Source organism: Triticum aestivum, chromosome 1B (genome assembly GCF_018294505.1).
Source record: "Triticum aestivum cultivar Chinese Spring chromosome 1B, IWGSC CS RefSeq v2.1, whole genome shotgun sequence".
NCBI lineage: Eukaryota > Viridiplantae > Streptophyta > Magnoliopsida > Poales > Poaceae > Triticum > Triticum aestivum.
Window position 1 is genome coordinate 409359825 of NC_057795.1, and position 21069 is coordinate 409380893.

General features: G+C 41.7%; 2 long non-coding RNA genes across 16 annotated transcripts; both read right to left on the minus strand.

Annotated features, from left to right (window-relative positions):
- Positions 1–13586: 13586 nt before the first annotated feature.
- Positions 13587–17444, minus strand: LOC123127750 (uncharacterized). 15 transcript variants are annotated; one of them, XR_006462785.1, is made up of 6 exons: positions 17148–17444; positions 16294–17072; positions 16123–16204; positions 15705–16041; positions 15051–15205; positions 13653–14628 (listed from the first exon to the last, which is right to left on the minus strand). It is a non-coding gene; the product is annotated as an uncharacterized lncRNA (long non-coding RNA). The 15 variants fall into 15 exon arrangements; XR_006462786.1 differs by having other exon boundaries at positions 13653–14636; XR_006462787.1 differs by having other exon boundaries at positions 13653–14636; positions 15051–15256.
- Positions 17445–18558: 1114 nt separating this feature from the next.
- On the minus strand, positions 18559–20200 carry LOC123091888 (uncharacterized). Its single transcript, XR_006443747.1, has 4 exons — positions 19653–20200; positions 19386–19559; positions 18968–19209; positions 18559–18843 (listed from the first exon to the last, which is right to left on the minus strand). It is a non-coding gene; the product is annotated as an uncharacterized lncRNA (long non-coding RNA).
- Positions 20201–21069: the final 869 nt, after the last annotated feature.

The following is a 21069-nucleotide window of genomic DNA, read 5'->3' on the forward strand; positions in this document are numbered from 1 at the left end:
TTAATTTATTGTATGACCTGTGTGTCATTGAATAACGCCATGTAATTACTTTACTTTATTGCTAAACCGTTAGCCATAGTAGTAGAAGTAATAGTTGGCGAGACAACTTCATGAAGACACGATGATGGAGATCATGGTGTCGTGCCGGTGACGATGATGATCATGGCGCCCCGGAGATGGAGATCAAAAGGAGCAAAATGATATTGGCCATATCATGTCACTATTTGATTGCATGTGATGTTTATCATGTTTTTACATCTTATTTGCTTAGAACGACGGTAACATAAATAAGATGATCCTTCGCTAAAATTTCAAGAAAGTGTTCCCCCTAACTGTGCACCGTTGCGAAGGTTCGTTGTTTTGAAGCACCACATGGTGATCGGGTGTGATAGATTCTAACGTTCGAATACAACGGGTGTAAGCCAGATTTGCACAAGCAAAACACTTAGGTTGACTTGATGAGCCTAGCATGTACAGACATGGCCTCGGAACACAAGAGACTGAAAGGTCAAACATCAGTCGTATAGCAGATACGATCAACATGAAGATGTTTACCGATGATGACTAGTCCGTCTCACGTGATGATCGGACACAACCTAGTTGACTTGGATCATGTATCACTTAGATGACTAGAGGGATGTCCATCTGAGTGGGAGTTCATTTAATTAGATGAACTTAATTATCATGAACATAGTCAAAAGGTCTTTGCAAATTATGTCGTAGCTCACGCTTTGGTTCTACTGTTTTAGATATGTTCCTAGAGAAAATTTAGTTGAGAGTTGACAGTAGCAATTATGCGGACTGGGTCCGTAAACTGAGGATTGTCCTCATTGCTGCGCAGAAGGATTATGTCCTTAATGCACCGCTCAGTGTGCTAAACCTCGAGCGTCGGTTGTGGATGTTGCGAACATCTGACATACACGTTTTGATGACTACATGATAGTTCAGTGCGTAATGCTAAATGGTTTAGAATTCAGGCACCAAAGACGTTTTTGAAACATCGTAGAACATATGAGATGTTCCAAGGACTGAAATTCGGATTTCAGGCTAGTGCCCACGTCAAGAGGTATGAGACCTCTGACAAGTTTCTTAAGCCTGCAAACTAAGGAGAAAAGCTCAATCGTTGAGCATGTGCTCAGATGGTACGAGTACTACAATCGCTTGAATTAAGTGGGAGTTAATCTTCCAGATGAGATAGTGATGGTTCTCCAAAGTCACTGCCACCAAGCTACTAGAGCTTCATGGTGAACTATAACATATCAGGGATAGATATGATGATCCTTGAGCTATTCGCGACACCGCAAAAGTAGAAACCAAATAGGAGCATCAATTGTTGATGGTTAGTAAACCACTAGTTTCAAGAAGGGCAAGGGCAAGAAAGGGATACCTCATGAAACGGCAAATCAGTTGCTTCTCTAGTGAAGAAACCCAAGGTTGAACCCAAACCCGAGACTAAGTGCTTCTGAAATAAGGGGAATGGTCACTGAAGCGGAACTACCCTAGATACTTGGTAAATGAGAAGGCTGGCAAGGTCAACAGAAGTATATTGGATATACATTATGATGTGTACTTTACTGGTACTCTTAGTAGCACCAGGGTATTGAAATATCGGTTCGGTTGCTAAGTGTTAGTAACTCGAAATAAAAAGCTATGGAATAAACGGAGACTAGCTGAAGGTGAGATGACGATATGTGTTGGAAGTGTTTCCAAGGTTGATGTGATCAAGCATCGCATGCTCCCTCTACCATCGAGATTGGTGTTAAACCTAAATAATTGTTATTTGGTGTTTGCATTGAGCATAGACATGATTGGATTATGTTTATCGCAATACGGTTATTCATTTAAGGAGAATAATGGTTACTCTGTTTATTTGAATAATACCTTCAATGGTCTTGCACCTAAAATTAGTTTATTGAATCTCGATCGTGGTGGTACACATGTTTGTACCAAAAGTAATGATAGTACCACATACTTGTGGCACTGCCATTTGAGTCATATTGGTATAAAACGCATGAAGAAGCTCCATGCTGATGGATCTTTGGACTCACTCAATTTTTTTTGAAAGGATTGAGTCATGCAAACCATGTCTATTGGTATATACGCATGAAGAAACTCCATGCAGATGGATCATTTGGACTCACTTGATTTTGAATCACTTGAGACATGCAAATCATACCACATGGGCAAGATGACTGAAAGGCCTTGTTTTCAGTGAGATGGAACAAGAGAGCAACTTGTTGGAAGTAATACATTTGATGTGTGCAATCCAATGAGTGTTGAGGCACGCAGTGAATATTGTTATGCTCTACTTCACAAATGATTTGAGTAGATGTTGAGTATATTTACTTGATGAAATACAAGTCTGAATTATTGAAAGGTTCAAATAATTTCAGAGTGAAGTTGAAGATCTTCGTGACAAGAGGATAAACTGTCTATGATATGATCATAGAGATGAATATCTGAGTTGTGAGTTTGGTACACAATTAAGACATTGTGGAAATTGTTTCACAACTAATACCGCCTAGAACACCATAGTGTGATGGTATGTCCGAACATCATAGCTGCACCCTATTGGATATGGTGCATACCATGATGTCTCTTATAGAATTACCGCTATCGTTAATGGGTTAGGCGTTAGAGACAACTCCATTCACGTCAAATAGGACACCATGTAATTCCGTTGAGATGACAGCGTATGAACTATGGTTTAGAGAAACCTAAGCTATCATTTCTTAAAAGTTTGGGGCTGCGAAGCTTATGTGGAAACGTTTTAGCCTGATAAGCTCAATCCCAAAGCGGATAAATGCATCTTCATAGGACAGCCAAAACAGTTGGGTATACCTCCTATTTCAGATCCGGAAGCAAAAGTGATTGTTTCTAGAAACGGGTCCTTTCTCAAGGAAAAGTTTCTCTTGAAAGAATTGAGTGGGAGGATGGTGGAGACTTGATGAGGTTATTGAACCACCATTTCAACCAATCTGTAGCAGGGCACAGGAAGTTGTTCCTATGGCGCCTATACCAGTTGAAGTGGAAGCTGATGATAGTGATCATGAAACTTCGGATCAAGTCACTACCAAACCTTGTAGGTCGACAAGGACGCGTACTGCTTCGGAGTGGTACGGTAATCCTGTCTTGGAGGTCATGTTGCTAGACAACAATGAACCTACAAGCTATGGAGAAGCGATGGTGGGCCCGGATTCCAACAAATCGCTTGAGGCCATAAAATCCAAGAGAGGATCCATGTATAAAACAAAGTGTAGACTTTGGAAGAACTACTTGATAGTCGTAAGGCTTTTGGATACAGATGGATTTTAAAAGGGAAGACAGACACTGATGGTAAGTCTCACCATTAAGAAAGCTCGACTTGTCGCTAAGATGTTTTCCGACAATTTCAAGGAGTTGACTACGATGAGACTTTCTCACTCATAGTGATGCTAAGAGTCTATTGAAATTATATTAGCAGTTCCTGCATTATTTATGAAATCTTGCAGATAGGATGTCAAAACATTGTTTTCTCAATGATTTTCTTGAGGAAAGGTTGTATGTGATACAACTAGAAGGTTTTGTCAATCCTAAAATATGCTAACAAGTATGCAAAGCTCCACCAATCCTTCTAATGACTGGAGTAAGCATCTCAGAGTTGGAATATACGCTTTGATGAGATGATCAAAGATTTTGGGTTTATACAAAGTTTAAGAGAAACTTGTATTTCCAAAGAAGTGAGTGGGAGCACTATATCATTTTTGATGAGTATATGTTGTTGACATATTGTTGATCAGAAATGATGTAGAATTTCTGGAAAGCATATAGGGTTATTTGAAAAGTGTTTTTCAATGGAATACCCGGATTAAGCTACTTGAACATTGAGCATCAAGATCTATAAGGATAGATCAAAATCGCTTGATAGTACTTTCAAATGAGTATGCACCGTGACAAGATTTTGAAGGAGTTCAAAATAGATCGGCAAAGAAGGAGTTCTTGGCTGTGTTATAAGGTGTGAGTATTGAGTAAGACTCAAGACCTGACCACGACAGAAGAGAGAGAAAGGACGAAGGTCGTCCCCTATGCTTTAGACGTAGGCTCCACAATATGCTATGCTGTGTACCACACCTAAAGTGTGGCTTGGCATGAGTCAGTCAAGGGGTACAAGTGTGATCCAAGAATGGATCACAGGATAGCGGTCAAGGTTATCCTTAGTAACTAGTGGACTAAGGAATTTTCTCGATTATGGAGGTGGTAAAAGAGTTCGTCGTAAAGGGTTACGTCGATGCAAACTTTGACACTAATCTGGATGACTCTGAGTAGTAGACCGGATTCGCATAGTCGAGCAGTTATTTGGAATAGTTCCAAATAGCGCGTGGTAGCTACATCTGGGAGATGATATAGAGATTTGTAAAGCACACACGGATCTGGAAGATTCAGACCCGTTGACTAATAACCTCTCTCACAAGCGAGATATGATCAAACCCAATGGGTGTTGGATTCATTACAATCACATAGTGATGTGAACTAGATTATTGACTCTAGTGCAAGTGGGAGACTGTTGGAAATATGCCCTAGAGGCAATAATAAAATGGTTATTATTATATTTCCTTGTTCATGATAATTGTCTATTGTTCATGCTATAATTGTATTAACTGGAAACCGTAATATATGTGTCAATACATAGACCACAACATGTCCCTAGTGAGCCTCTAGTTTACTAGCTCGTTGATCAATAGATGGTTATGGTTTCCTGACCATGGACATTGGATGTCATTGATAACGGGATCACATCATTAGGAGAATGATGTGATGGACAAGACCCAATCCTAAGCATAGCACAAGATCATGTAGTTCGTTTGCTAAAAGTTTTCTAATGTCAAGTATCATTTCCTTAGACCATGAGATTGTGCAACTCCCGGATACCGTAGGAATGCTTTGGGTGTGCCAAACGTCACAACCTAATTGGGTGGCTATAAAGGTGCACTAAGGGTATCTTCGAAAGTGTCTATTGGGTTGGCACGAATCGAGACTGGGATTTGTCACTCCGTGTGACGGAGAGGTATCTCTGGGCCCACTCGGTAATGCATCATCATAATGAGCTCAATGTGACTAAGTAGTTAGTCACGGGATCATGCATTACGGAACGAGTAAAGTGACTTGTTGGTAACGAGATTGAACGAGGTATTGGGATACCGACAATCGAATCTCGGGCAAGTAACGTACCGATTGACAAAGGGAATTGTATACGGGATTGCTTGAATCCTTGACATCGTGGTTCATCCGATGAGATCATCGAGGAACATGTGGGAGCCAACATGGGTATCCAGATCTCGCTGTTGGTTATTGGCCGGAGAGCTGTCTCGGTCATGTCTGCATGATTCCCGAACCCGTAGGGTCTACACACTTAAGGTTCGGTGACGCTAGAGTTGTTATGGGAATTAGTGTGCAGTTACCGAATATTGTTCGGAAGCCCGGATGAGCTCCCGAACGTCACGAGGAGTTCCAGAATGGTCCGGAGGTAAAGATTTATATATGGGAAGTCCTATTTTGGCCACCGGAAAATGTTCGAGATTTTTCGGTATTGTACCGGGAAGGTTCTAGAAGGTTCCAGAGTGGAGCCCACCTACATGGGGGGACCCACATGAACGTGGGTAGTGGGGGCAAGGCCCCACACCCCTGGTCAAGGCGCACCAAGATCCCCCTCTTAGAAGGAATAAGATCATATCCCGAAAGGATAAGATCAAGATCCCTAAAAGGGGGGATAACAATCGGTGGGGAAGGAAATGATGGGATTTATTTCCTCCCACCTTTGCCAACGCGCCAATGGACTTGGATGGCAAGAAACCAGCCCCCTCCACCCCTATATATAGTGGGGAGGCGCATGGGAGCTTTACTGCCCCTGGCGCAGCCCTCCCCCGGCCTCTCCAACTCCTCCTCCTCGGTAGTGCTTGGCGAAGCCCTGCCGGAGAACTGCAAGCTCCACCACCACGCCGTCGTGCTGCGGAGCTCTCCCTCAACTTCTCCTCTCCCCTTGCTGGATCAAGAAGGAGGAGACGTCCCCGGGCTGTACATGTGTTGAACGCGGAGGCGTCGTCCGTTCGGCGTTAGATCGGATCTTCCGCGATTTGAATCGCCGCGAGTACGACTCCCTCATCCGCGTTCTTGTAATGCTTTCGCATCGCTATCTTCAAGGGTATGAAGATGCACTCCCCTCTCTCTCGTTGCTAGTCTCTCCATAGATTGATCTTGGTGATGCATAGGATTTTTTTAATTTTTGCAACGATCCCCAACAGGATGGAGACCAATATTTTTGCAATGCTAATGTGCCACATCATTCATTTTTGTATCCATTGCTTCCCAATTCATTCACACCAATCAACCAAAATTTTGGCTAGCAAACTTTTGGCACGTCAACCTATGCTCAAACTAATCATGTCGTTAGATCTTGGATTAGTAGTGCTAATTGGAGGATGTAGTATTGCTATTTGTTCTGTTGCCCTGAAAGTCAAGTGGTATTGGGCGGAATGGGAAGAAAGTTTCGTGATCTTCTCATGCTAATCATGTGCTCAATGCCTCCTATTTAGAGGAATTAGCTTGATCAACAATCTTCGATGGTTATAAGGGATAATTGTTTTTTATCTCAACCTCACCATGTTGTGTAAATGATGAGTTGTTCTGATTTTTAATTTAGGTTTATCAGAATAAACACATCTTTCTAATTTTTGAAAATGTTTTTTGAATTTTGTAAACATTTTCTTAAAAAGCGAACAATTTTTAAACACATACATTTCTTCAAATTGTTGAACAAATTTTAAGGAATAAATTTTTAAGGACCCTGATAAGTGCCAGAAGTCAGGTACAAGCACATGGCAACTCCGCACATTTTCGATGGCAAGTTTAGTATTCGGGGATGGCAATTTTAGTTGGTAAGCATGGCACCTTTCATGCTTCAATTTATTTTTGACAGAAGTTTACTGTGTGGCACTGGAAATTGCAATCCTTGCATTATGGGAATTGCCATCGAAAAGTTGTGAACATTTCTAAAAAGGTGACGGACGGAGTGCCACGCACCTGACATGTGGCACTTATCATTTGGATTTTTTAATTGTGAACATTTCTAAAAAGGTCTAAACATATTTTAATTTTTCCAGACATTTTCTCAACAAACGTGAATATTTGTAAAAATTGATGAGAACTTTGAAGAAAATGAAAATTTTAAAAAGTAAAGAAGAAAAAAGGAAAAAGGAAACAAACTGGACCAGAACCTTTTGCAAGGTTCCCAGAACCGGTTAACAACCAGAGAAGAAATTTCTAGAAGGTTCTAAATAACGGAAAAATTGGCAGGCCCACTTTCAGTCGCTAGCTGCTCGCGATAGCCACAAAAGGAGTACACTACACCTTGTGTGTGAGCCCAACTCTGTTTCTGAAGCCCAAGGAGATAATTAGATAAACGCAGCGAGTGATTTGTTCAGCCAGCTCCGGGAGGGACCCCGGGGAGAGTTGGGCCCACACATGCGGAAACCAAGGTGTGTGATAGGCTGGTTGAACTATACCACAGAGAGGAGATCCTTTGGTGTCAAAGGGCGAGGCTGGAGTGGCTTGTTCATGGCGACAAAAATACGTATTTTTTTCATTTGCGAGCCAGTGGAAGGAGGAGGAAAAACCAAATAAAACAGCTTCAACGTCCGGATGGCCGGATGACAGATAACTCGGAGGAGATGGAGGAGATGACCACGCCCTTTTATAGAAACCTCTACACCTCAGAGGGGGTGTTAAACATGGGACAAGTCCTTGATACGGTCCCATCCAAGGTGATGCAAGCAATGAACAATTCTCTCAATGCCCCGTACAGTGGTGATGAGGTTAAAAAAGCTCTTTTCTAGATGTTCCAAGTGAAGGCACCTGGTCCAGATGGTTTCCCAGCACACTTCTTCCAGCGTCATTGGGACCTATGTGGTAGCGATGTGACAAAGGTGGTGATCAAAATCGTGGAGTGCACCGAATCTGCGGAGAGTATCAATGAGACTATTTTGGTCCTAATACCCAAGGTAAAAAACCCAACTTTGCTAACACAATTTTGCCCCATCAATTTGTGTAATGTCTTATACAAGATAGCATCAAAGGTGATCTCTAACCGCCTGAAGTTAGTGTTACCTGACATCTTCTCTGAGGAGTAGTCGGCCTTTGTCCCGGGGAGGCTGATTACTGACAACATCATATCTGCGTATGAATGTTTGCACTTCATGAAGAGAAACAAGGCCAAAAAACATCAATCATGTGCACTCAAGCTTGACGTGATGAAAGCGTATGACAGAGTTGAATGGTCATATCTTCGTGCCATTATGCTCAAGTTGGGTTTCTTTGAAAACTGGGTAAATATTGTCATGGGCTTGGTCAGCACAGTTTCCTTTTCAGTTATGTTCAATGGCAAAAAGTTAGAAGAGTTCAAGCCATCTCGAGGAATCAGACAAGGGGACCCGATATCTCCATACTTGTTCTTGATAGCAGCAGAGGGCCTCTCGTGCCTCCTAAAATCCAAAGACGAGTCATCAAACATGCATGGTCAACAGGTAGCACATTCTGCGCCACCAATAAACCACCTCCTTTTCGCTGATGACAGCCTGTTGTTTTTCAAGGCCAACGGTGTGGGTGCTACCGAGGCGAACCTAGCTCTGGAAGCTCACTGTCACGCTTCAGGTCAGAGGATTAATTATAATAAATCTTCAATTTTTTCCAGCAAAGGGGTTCCAGATAGTACACGTTTGGAGATAAAAACGATGTTGAATGTTCCAAATGAGATGTTGAATGAAAAATACCTTGGTATGCCGTCTGATATTGGTACTTCAAAAAATGGGGCGTTCAAGTATCTGAAAGATCGACTTTTGAGCAAGGTGTAGGGGTGGAGCGAGAATTGCATGTCTACGGCAGGCAAGGAGGTCCTAGTAAAAGCAGTTGCACAATCGGTCCCTGTCTTTTCCATGTCATGTTTCAAGTTACCGAGAGGTTTATGTGAGCACCTTAATATGCTAATCAGGAAGTTTTGGTGGGGCTCAAAGGAAGGCAAAAGAAAACCACACTGGGTCTCTTGGGAAACTATGACTCAGCCGAAGGGCATGGGCGGCCTTGGTTTTAAAGATTTTGAACTTTTTAACCTGGCTATGTTGGCAAAACAGGCATGGCGACTTTTGCAGGAACCCAACTCTCTCAGTGCCAAACTACTAAAGAGCATATATTATCCGAATGTTGATATCCTGCAAGCCTCTTTGGGGGTCATCCAAGCCAGATATGGAGATCAATAACTGAGGGTCGTGACGTCTTGAAACAGGGGCTGATACGGCGAGTCGAAAACGGTGCTACCATCAACATATGGATAGATAATTGGCTCCCAAGGAAAGTATGCTCCGACCCTATGGGTGCATTTCGGCGAACCCACCGCAGCTTGTGTCAGAATTGATAGATCCAACTTCAACGAGCTGGATCAAGCAAAGGGTGAACGAGGTCTTCATGCCAATGGACGCTAATATCATATTGGGCATTCCTCTCTATACTCGCAACATAGACGACTTCTGGTCGTGGAACTTTGAGACCAAAGACACTTTTTCAGTTAAATCAGCGTACAGAATGCTTTCAGAAACTAAACAGCGCCGTGAGGCATGGCTTAATGGGGCACCAGGAACGTCATCGTCCCAGTCAGAGGAAGGGATGTGGAAAAAACTATGGAAAACTGAAGTTCCTGGCAAAGTCCGGATGTTTCTATGGAGATTGTCAAAACACTCCCTCCCCACTGAGGATGTGCGAGCCCACCGCCATATGACAATGTCTAGCAGCTGCGAGCTATGTGCGATGCCGGATTGTGGAAACATTCGCTGATTCAATGCACAATGTCCAGATGTGTATGGGCCTTGGTGGACGAGGAACTTGCACATAAAATGATGGCGCTGACAGAGCCTAAAGTGAAGCAATGGCTATTTGCACTTATTGAGTCCCTCACACATGATGAGTTTGTCCTCCTGTCGATTACATTGTGGTCAATCTGGCACGCGAGGCGCAAGGCGATCCACGAGGGGATTTTTCAGAGTCCTCAAGCAACACAGACTTTCATCAACAGATACCGTGACGAGCTTAATATGATCCACCCGACAGTAAGACAAGCAAGTGCACCTACTGCTCCCTCGGGACCACAATGACCCAAGGCACCTCCGGCGGGTTTTGCAAAAATACATGTTGATGCTGCAGTACGACCAGGGAGAGGTGGGTCACCAGCAGCAGTTTGCCGTGATTCAAACGGAAATTACCCAGGGAGTTCAACCCTAGTGGTGGAAGGAGTGGATGATCCGGCTTCTCTGGAAGCTTTGGCATGCAGGGAGGCAATGTGTTTGGCAGAGAATCTCCTTATCAACAACTACATAGTGGCCTCTGATTGCAAGCAAGTTGTCTCTGATATAAACTTGGGTAGTAGAGGGCAATACGGTGCCATTCTGTCCGGGATCAATCTTCGAGCTACCCTTTTTCAATGCATTTTTTATTTTGAGTGATGTGCTGCAAATTATGAAGCACATAGTCTAGCCAGATTCTCTCTTAGAAGGGGACTGGGGCGCCATCTGTGGTTTGGCCAACCCCATGACCCATCTTGTATCCCACTCTCTGTGGATTTTGATTAACTAGGAAAATTACCCGTGCGTTGCAACGGGGAACACGCTAGTAAAACATTGTCATGGTGTGAAAACATGCATGAAAAAAATGAAAGGATTATACTCCCTCCGTTCCAAAATAAGTGTCTCAACTTTATACTAAATTTAATACAAAGTTGTACTAAGGTTGAGACACTTATTTTGGGACGGATGGAGTATGTGTTTTTACGTCCTCGTCGTATCTGGATTGACGCCTTTTTTTACTATTATGTACAATGACATGAAAGTGTACATACCATTGCCTAATATCATATCCGCCTTAGGAGTATCGTACATTATATTTTTCATCTATATATCTTCTGTAAGAAGTAAGATCATGGTTCGAATAAAGTTGTTCACGCTACCATTGCTCGTCATATAATCTCAAAATAATATATGCATAATCGAACTCGCCAAGATAAAGACGAGATGTTGTATTTTATGATGTTATGTTTTCTGCACATGCAATGGTAGTTTCCTAGGAAAATAATCTCAGTAAAACAACTGAAATAAAAATGAAGGATATTTTACCGGGATCTGATACGAACGTCAATAAAAATAGATCAGACTACCATCAATTAACACACACACACATATGGAATTGTGCTCGATTTTTACTCAACGTGGCAAAACAAAAAATCTGCAAATGAATGATAATTGACGAACTGTTATTAGGGTTGAAATGTGATTGCTATGTGATTTGAGTATTTCCTCCTAATTTTACTTTTCTGTCGATCATCTGAAAGAAAGACTGCTATATGTTTCTAGTGATTTGGTTAGAACTTGGATTCCATGTTATATATGCAGCACTACATGATTGCCTTAACACCCCTTTTTAAGAGTACATGTGCTAATCTGATAATCTAGATCAAAAATATGCTAATGTTGGAACCAAAATATGCAAAAGAACGTAAATTACAATATATACATTGAAGATAAGTACTAAAAACACAATTCCATAATGGTGCTAGCTGACTTGTATTATTCTTGTAGCATAATGCTGCTACTGCTTGCTTGTTTGATTAACTACAGGGTCAGTATTTTGATTTCACTTGAGAAAGTAAGTGAATCTTCTTCTGATGCATGATACCACCTTTTGTGTTCATCATGCACTGTGTTTTTTTCCAGTTGTGTATAAACTAAACTGAAGCTATCAGTTAAATGTGAGATCGACCAAAATGGCTAACAAAATGATGCCAATTTATGCATTTGTAAACATCTAGCGTGTTGCAACTAATTTTCTCGGCTCTCTTTTTCTGAGCTGCAGGTTGACTCCCAAACAAAGCAAAGTATAAAAAAATAAAAACAGAAGGTTGACTCGCAAACAAAGCAAAGTATAAAAAAATAAAAACAGAAAAAATACAAGTAAGAACCAGGGATTGAACCCAGAACTCCCCTTGCAGCCGTGAGGCACATGCCACTGTGCTACACAAACACTTTTGGCATACAAAGGACTTTCACCCGTAATAAACTAAAGCCAGCGGCGACTTGAGAAGGGAAAAAACGAATCTTTTTTTTTCACTTACCGGTGGCAAGGGGGTAATTATTAGCAACTACGGGGGTAATTCTTATGACGGACGACAGAAACCCAATTCTTTTTATTATTACTAGTACAAATGCCCGTGCGTTGCACCGGGCGAAAAAGGCACAACCTGCTTCATATGCCATTGTGCATCATTTTTATATTCAATTTTAATAAACAACAATAAAAGGTTAAACATGGAACTTTTTTATTTTTAACAAAAGTTAACATTTTCATAAAAATTGGAACACTTATTTAAGATTAGTTAATGTTTTTATTAAAGAACATTTTTTGAATTGATGTTTTCTTTTAAGAATGTTTTTTTCATTTGTAAATGGGGAAAATAGTAAAAATGGAACTTTGCTTTTGGAAAAAAATTAAGCTCTTTTAGAAAGTGCGAACATATTGTTTTGAAACAAAAAATTTGTGAAGATATGAAAACTGTGAAGATTTTTAAACTTGTTTTTAGGGCATTTTTTTACATCTTCACAGTTGACTTAGATAGAAGGAAGCACAAACTCATCTTCCTTATCGTCCCCATTCTCAAGTCTCCTTTGTCGAAGTGCTCTATGCCGCTGCAACCACACCCCCCTTTGGTGCCCTATCCGCTGCGTTCGCCTTGTCCATCACGAGCCCTGCCAGCTACAATTGATGTTGATAAACTGTTTCGTCAAAGCAACATATATGACCATGGATGTGAATGAAAACATTAAAAGGCGACGATACTACTTTTTTGCAGAATAATACACACCACCGCAATCAGGGAAGTCCAGTTAACGATTTGCATTGAAACTGAAGCCATTATTGAATAGAGCAAATAAACTGCAACTTTATGAATTCTATTGACTCGTATGTTAGTCACTGTGGTTCTGCTCATATGGTCCATATAGCTCAACATCAGGAGATGCAGGGGGCGTTTGGATTGCGCCCCAATCAGCCCCGCCAAAGTCAGCCACACCAAAAAGTTGGCGAGCAATGTTGCCACCAAGATCTCGCCAACGCATGGGTATCGAAACTTAACAGAAATACCAAAAATTTGGCGTGGCTACGAAACATAGGCGTCAATCCAAACGAACGCCCCTGGTAGCGGTCAACGCCAAAAAATTGGCAGGGCGTCCCGCGGCTGTGATCCAAACAAGCCCGCATCACTCATTATATATTGGGTCTTCAACAGAATCAAATACATGGCTAGAGTGTTCCTGAGCTTGATGCTTTTTGAACTCTACATCTGCTATTCTATAAGTTAGCCATGAACAAGGTTTGCTTTCAGCGAAGGAATATAACAATAATAAGAGCACCACATCAGCGACTAAAGGGTTTGATTTCAGTCAAGGAACATAGCATTACATCAATAGCAAAACATGATTATATTTGTGGAAATAAAATAATAAGAGCACGGCAACTGCTAGTAAAAGCAATATTATCCAACATGATAATTTCAACCAGTACATAGGACCACAATCAACCACAACATATAAGCAATATTATCCAACATGATAATTTCAACCAGTACATAGGACCATCATCAACCACGACATACTGTTAGAGTACGTACACGTCTACATTTTATGAAAGCTAGAAACTTAAAGTCATCTATAGCCAACAATTTTTAATTGACCCTACTGGTCTACATCCAGTCTAAAAGTACCGTCGGGGATGCTAGCTAACAGAGAAGCTTCTTTTTTCAGAAATAGAACACATGTCCTGTTTCGAGAAAATGGAAGTTAACACCACCAAGTAAATCAATCTTGAAAAAATAATAAAGTTTCGAGATGACCCTACATTATCAATTTACACAAATGTATGTCATATCTTTTCTTACATATTCATATTGGAGAATAAAGTCATCCAGGAATAAACAAAATGTTCAGATTATCAGTTTTCGTTAATATGAAACCTTATGAATCATATTTCCTCAAGTATGTACGTCTCCCAGCCGCGCGTCAACACCTTTCTCATGTTCAGTTTCGAAGCTTCGCCATTCACCACGACACGGCCGAGCCGCCGCCATCAATTTCTTTGAAAACTTGGATAGATAGATTAGATAGATATACAGTGCACCAAAATAGAATATATTCATAGGAAAAGTAATGAATACACCTGATATCCCAACTCCCAAGAAACTTTTGTGGTAAAATAAAACTAACACATACCATGGCTATCCAACAGTACAGAGTAGTCAGTTTATCTAACAGCAGCAAAAGTGCACAACTTATCAGTTTAATACATGAAAGAATATTTAAACTCCAACAAAACATTTCATAACCCCTCTTCTAACCCATTTAGACAAGCTGTACTAAATCGTACTATAGCAACAACGACAAGGGAGCATCATTCAGCAGTAGCAACACACATACCGAGGGCATCAATGCAGTTCACATCTTGAGGGGAATTCTCTGCTTATTGCCCCTTCCTCCAGTTTGCATGTGACAAATTTCAATGTAAATTTTCCTAGAACTCTTGTAAAAAAGAGAGTGGCCCAAATTAGAATTTTATCCCGAAAACTCTTAACTTTGCATAATAGAACAAAACTAAAAGTTTCAGATCACATCATTAAATATCTTCAAGGATAGAAAAAGAAAAGAAAAAAAGGAACAATGTAGTCTGTTGATTTTCTAATTTCATTGATCAGCAAGAATGCTATTTCATTTTACAACAAAAGAAAGCAGATACAAGTAGCTAGATACATCAACACTATAAATGGACAAACTGAACTGAAGACTACCTTGTGGTCCTTCCAAAATTCTTTCACAACCCAAACCATGAGATAAAGTACATCAAGGCTCTTACAGAAGACTTGCAACTAAATTATTAGTAATTATATGAGCATCCCTTTTCAGAGATTTAGTAAGGAGAAAGAAGAGCAGTGGTACCGCATCCTTTCTCTGGTCTCCAGGTTTAAGTGGAATGGCGTTGCGGTTGCCATTGTTGGATACCTCCTACGTTTGTGCTTCTGCTCGTCTGGTGCCTAGCTCAACTCTAGGTAGCTCAAATCTACCGAAAAACAGCTCAACAGCGTCTCGTCTCCCTGCTTGATTACCACAATTCAGTTCGAAAGCAAAATCAGGTCAAGATCACCCTGCATAGTAGGAAACAATTGCAAATTGAACAGAATTCCATTGAAACATAAATAGGTTATGACTTCACCAAAGAAACATTAGGAAGGGAAACATGAATGTTATATATCTTGAGATGAACCGCTTCATCCATGAATAAACTCCAATATATTATTATTGCTCGTATCTCGCACTTATTACAGAAAGAAAACAAGAAAGTACTATGGTCTCGCAGGTAAAAAATATCAGCAAACATTTCTCTATTGCTAATTACAATGGCTATAAAATTAGTTAATACGGATTAACACTGATAAATAATCTAGAATGTACGGCGCATCGTCCTTTCATTTCCCCTGCCTGATAAAAAAATGAACCAAGCTTCTCTTCTTGTTATATATGCCTTGGTGGAGCTCAAAGAGTCATGTCTGTATCAGGAAAGAATAACAACTAATACCACCGCTGAAGCAATACCTTAAGATAGGCACAGTAGCAGCCTGGGCATCTGCAGGAGTTCCTTCTGCTTGGACTTTCTTCCAACTCATGTACCCTTAGTCAGTCGTAGGCACTACCTACGCAATTCTGAATTTGCATCACTCATTTGAATCTACCTTCACCAGTACCTCAAAATCATAAATTTGTGAATTCATCACATATACAGTGCAGAAAACTATCTAATAAAAAACCATATTTGCTGCACCATCATGCCATTGGGTTCTAGTAGTGCAACAGTACTGGTAGTCGCATTAGTAGGCTCAGCGCATGTTTGATTTACGCCGTGTCATTCACTTTGAACGGAATAATTTCTGTGCTGCAAGACGTACTTGTGAATCAATGTATTGCTCACCGTACCCACAATCCACAATAAAAGAAGCTGGGATCAGACACTTACTTTTGGCGTATTATATTCATCTCTAGAGTGGAGACACTGATGTACCATCTCATAACTAATGACAACCTGAATGCAAGCATACCTACAGCGAAGGCAACTTAATACATTGTGTACTGATAATTATCAGGAATCAGCTGTAGCATTTCTTAGTTAAGAGTGAATATGTCATACCCAGAAAGTTACTGTGCGGATGCATTCCAAAGTCCAGCAGCATCAAAAGCATGAGCATATACATGAAGCACACACAAATGAGCTGGCCCAAGGTTAACAGAGAAAATTACTGGAAAAAGGTACGGACAAAAGGACACACAGGGCAATATAAAGCTTTTAGCAGAAAGACACTACTTGAACAATTGGTGCATGAAAAGATCAATAATATCTCTAGAACAAATATGGAATCTGGTAGCATTCATTCGGTATAATCTGAACATCAGAAATTACAGAAAGTGAAGTATTCTTTCAACATCAATACCAAACATCCATTGTACCAAAACAAATCAAATTTGGTAAGCTGCAATCCATTAGTAGCAAGCTGAGCCTCTTTGCATCAAGAAGACATATGACAAAAGGGATATGTGAAAGAAGGACTTGTGCTTGGGACGAAACACGCGTATAACCTTTGATGATTAATCATCAACAAACACATATAAGAGAAAATATGCCATGACTAAAAAAATTGCAGCGATAATCGTGCTTCCAATCTGTTAATGGTAAAGTCAGGTAGTTTTACATTCAAATCTAGACCCTATGAGCCTGAATCAAAAAACATATGTGGTTGTGCATCTGGTCATCCAATGAAGAAGGGGCGGCAAGGGGAGGGGATAGGATGGGGACAAGATAAAACCTTGAGTAGCTGCAGGTCCTTGGCGTCCTTCACATCTCCGTGAAGAAGCACTTGACGGCGGAGACCGTGGTGGATGGGGAACTCCCATGGCGTGCTCCACCTGCATCTGCAGTAGAGGATATGAAGAGATGGTGAGGTGTAGGGGTGAAAAACCCCAGCCAAGAAGGAAGGAGGGACGAACCTGGGGCCGCCGGAGACGCGCCGGCGAAGCCCAGCCCGAAACCCTAGCCATGGGGGTTTGGTTGCGAGCGGACGTTAGAGGCCGGGAACGGAGAATCTGGAAGGAGGGGAGGGAGGCGCGGATCGTGGGGGGCTTGGGGGCGTGCTGCGCGGCGTCGGAGCTCGCCGGAAGCCGGCGACGCGGGTGGTGTTGGTGCCGAGGAATTCGTGGGCGAGAGGGAGAGAGGGAGAGGAGTTCGTGGTCAGTTTCTGGCCATGTTTTTTTTTTACAAATCTGTTCGGATCGCGGGTTGATTACTCCAAATGGTAGGGTGTTTTGTGTAAAAACAAAGCGTTTTCCTGATTAACCACTTAAAATAGGACTGCGGCTTGAATATCAGTAAAAACAGGGACTTTTGTGCAAAAATGCCAGCGACGTACCACCAGAAGCGATGCGTGGTTTATTAGTACTAGCACAAATGCCCGTGCGTTGCAACGGGAGAAAAAAGATAATATCACACGTCTTTTCTCATTTATTACAACTCGTATTACAGTGATAAGTAGAATTATTTTTTGCCTCCATAAATAAACTTGCTGAAATGTCTCTTATGTTTCTCTTTCTCCTAATTTTTTGCACAAAGCTCTTCCATGAATCTGCACATTCCTGGTAGCTAGCACACTGTTTATAATAGGTTTTGTGGGAAGTAGTACCGCCGTGCCCCGTGCATGGAGCTCCTTGGTGCAGCTGATATGGTTGCACACCTAGAAAGAACACAATGAAATAATATTCAAGGGATATTGCCCGACGCCAGCTCAGGTGCTTCACACTAAGGGAAGACCTTGGGCTTGGACATGTCATGCACTGTTCCAGAATCTTCATCATGCTAATGCTACAACGGCCAATAGAACCTGACTGAGGAAGCGTCGTTTTCCTTCTCAGTCCTCTGGTGATGTTTGGTGGGGCAACCTATTGTTGTTGTAGGTACATTATGTAAAGCATGTACTCTTTTTTCTTTCATTATTGTTCAGCTGCAGTTGCAAATCATCAAATGGGTAGGATGTATTTTTTTTTGCCATGCCGAAAAAGGATGTAGTTATTTACCATCCTACTATCATCGGGTTACATGGCGACCATGATTAGGAGAAGTAAAATATCCCCTTTGGTGAAAAACAAAACATTTAGAAGTAGTAGTCCGGCTTGGACCATATTTTCTTATTGATAATCTAATATTTCTTGAAATGTAAAGCTTCTCTACTTTCACGTCCAAATATTGGGAAGCACCAAACAATATTATGTCTGTACTGGAGAAAGAAGTAGAAAACCTAAAAGGATTAAGTTATTGATGCTTGAAGGTCGTCCAGGTAGTATCAGGTAAGAATAGTAGGAACAGAATTGCATCAAGTGTTACCATCTGGAAAGCTCTGGCATGCATGCCTTAAGATATTCAATTAACTAAAGTCCTAGAACTTACAAAGAGGAAATCTAACAAGATAAGAAATGTTCAACTTTCATAAGTAAAATTGAACCTGACGATATAATTATCTATGTTGTGTGAAACTAAATCAATCAATTTTGGTTATTACAGGCAAAGCAATATGATAAAATGCTCATCTCATCTCCAACTTGTCTGGCCTTTATAGCAGCTAAAGTAGCACTAATTACCTCAACCTCTGCAGCAGATGCTTCAACCAAATAATTAGCACGTTTGCACTATCTTCTGCACACACACACAAAATAAGTTCGAAACACATCTCAGTACGCGGTAGCTCACATTTAATATGAACAGAAGACCATCCATAGAAAGATGGTCTGCACAAGTCTAGGACAGAAATAATGCAAACCTCGGTGTCACTGGACCACAACATTCTCAGGGCTGATATCCGCATACACATCCCCATTAACAGGAGGAGCAACTGGGTTTCCAAGAACCACAACTCCATCAGCTGTTGTTTCTGCAGTCATTTGCATGTTTGTTCATCATCATAGCAAATATGCCCGGTGCTCATCCAGCTTGCATGTTAGCAGGAGCTGCAGTTACAAGCATTTGTTGTTTCAGCAGCAAGAAGGTCATCTAGCAGCACACCTGCGGTTACAACTACATATTAATTTTTGCGTCAACAAAAAGTAAACTAATGAACCTACAAAGGACGGTGGATATCATATTCAGAGTCCATGGGAGAAAGGGAGAAAGCAAACTGCATGCATTATGGATTATATTGCTACAATATAGTGCAAGCAAGGCCATCCTTAGGTCCATACCTCTTAGGAACGTCCAGGGGCATGGTCCCCTGCAGATAGCTTGGCCTCGTTGAGTAGGAGGTTGTCAGGTGCAACATTGTAGTTGGGAGGGTTATCTGTAGTTGACGTATTTATAGTATAGTATTATTTACTCTTTGTTCTCTTGAATCCATCAGACTTGTATGTAATACATATCTTAAGAAAATAAAATGAAACAACATCAGATACATGTAAACATGAAGGAAACACATTTGTCTAACTAAAATAAGACAAAGAAGAGATCCTTACTGTAATTGCATTCTCAACCAAGTGAAATACTAAGCCTTGCATGCCTATGAGCTCATCAAAAGGGACATCCTCGGCACCATCCATGTCATCCAGACCATCTAACATATGCTCAACTTGGGCCTATTAGAGTGATTTGGATGTTTGTCAGAAAGCTTCTTCACCCAGCTGGCAAGTCTTCAAACCGAGCATGCAAATGTAGATTCGCTTCCTTTAAAACGTTTCATGCATGATCAATAATCTATAGTCCGATGATTCTTGCCAAAAATCAAATATCAAAATTAGTCGCAGGTTAATTAAGCAGTGTAGAAGTAAAGCAACAGACTATCAGTTACACAAATCGTTTCAGGTTTTCAGCCACAACAATGTACAAAAAACATCAGATCTCCAGACAAATTGCCATTGGTAAGTAGCTCTGTCTAACATATGTTTAACACTAACTACTTCTTTTTGCGCCAAAAAGAAAACAGTAAATGCAATTCTGACTTTCAAAGCAAATATACTAATCCAAAATTACAAATAGATATTTGATCTACAGGAACACAAACACTAATAACCGGGACAGATCATTCCAAGCTCAACCATTTCTGATATATAGGTTGTACATCAGAAAAATTCCCCACTACATTATCTAACCATGTATAAGACACCACTTCGGAGTTCAGACCATCAGTTCAAGAAAGTAAATTATGCAAAACTATTAAAAAGCAGATGAGATGCGAGTTTGGCTTCAACAATCATTAAGATATATCAGGAAATTACAAAGTTTGCTTCAGTGAATACCTAAGTGCAGAACCAACAGATGGAGTTCCGACGGAGTGTGGAGCAAGGGTGAACGGCGGGTGGTGTGCCGGCAGCTCGATCCCCACCTCATTCCCTCGTGTGCCGCATCAGGAGAGGAGCCATGCGCCCCTCGCGCGCCTGCGCGTCCCGCCTGGCAGTGGCTTTGACGCCGGCGAAGTCCTCGCTCCCGGACGCCTCCATTCTCGGGTCCTTCGTCTCCGTGCGCACCTCCCGCTTCGCTGTCGCCGCCTGATGCGGACCCCGAGCGTAGCCTCCCCGCCTCTCCATTTTTCTCCTCCTTCGTCTCCGCGCGCCCATCTCCGTGCTCCCCTCCCACCTCGCCACCGCCACCTGATGCGGCGCCCGAGCGCAACGCGACCCCCTCCCAGGTCAGATCAGGCTGCAGTGAAGCTTCACATCGGGATCCATGGCGCTGTCGTTCCTGACAAAGACAAGATTTGAGAGAGAGAAAAGAAAGGGAGAAGAAGAGAGATAGAGTGTGGGGGAGAGGGTAGTGGACAATGGCTGGAGGTCGGCGGCAGTGGCGTGGGACGCCGGCGTGAGGAGCAGGCCGAGGCGCTCGGGACCTGCTGGTCCAGATCGAGCGAGGGGCCTCGGGGAGGAGCAGAGCACGAGG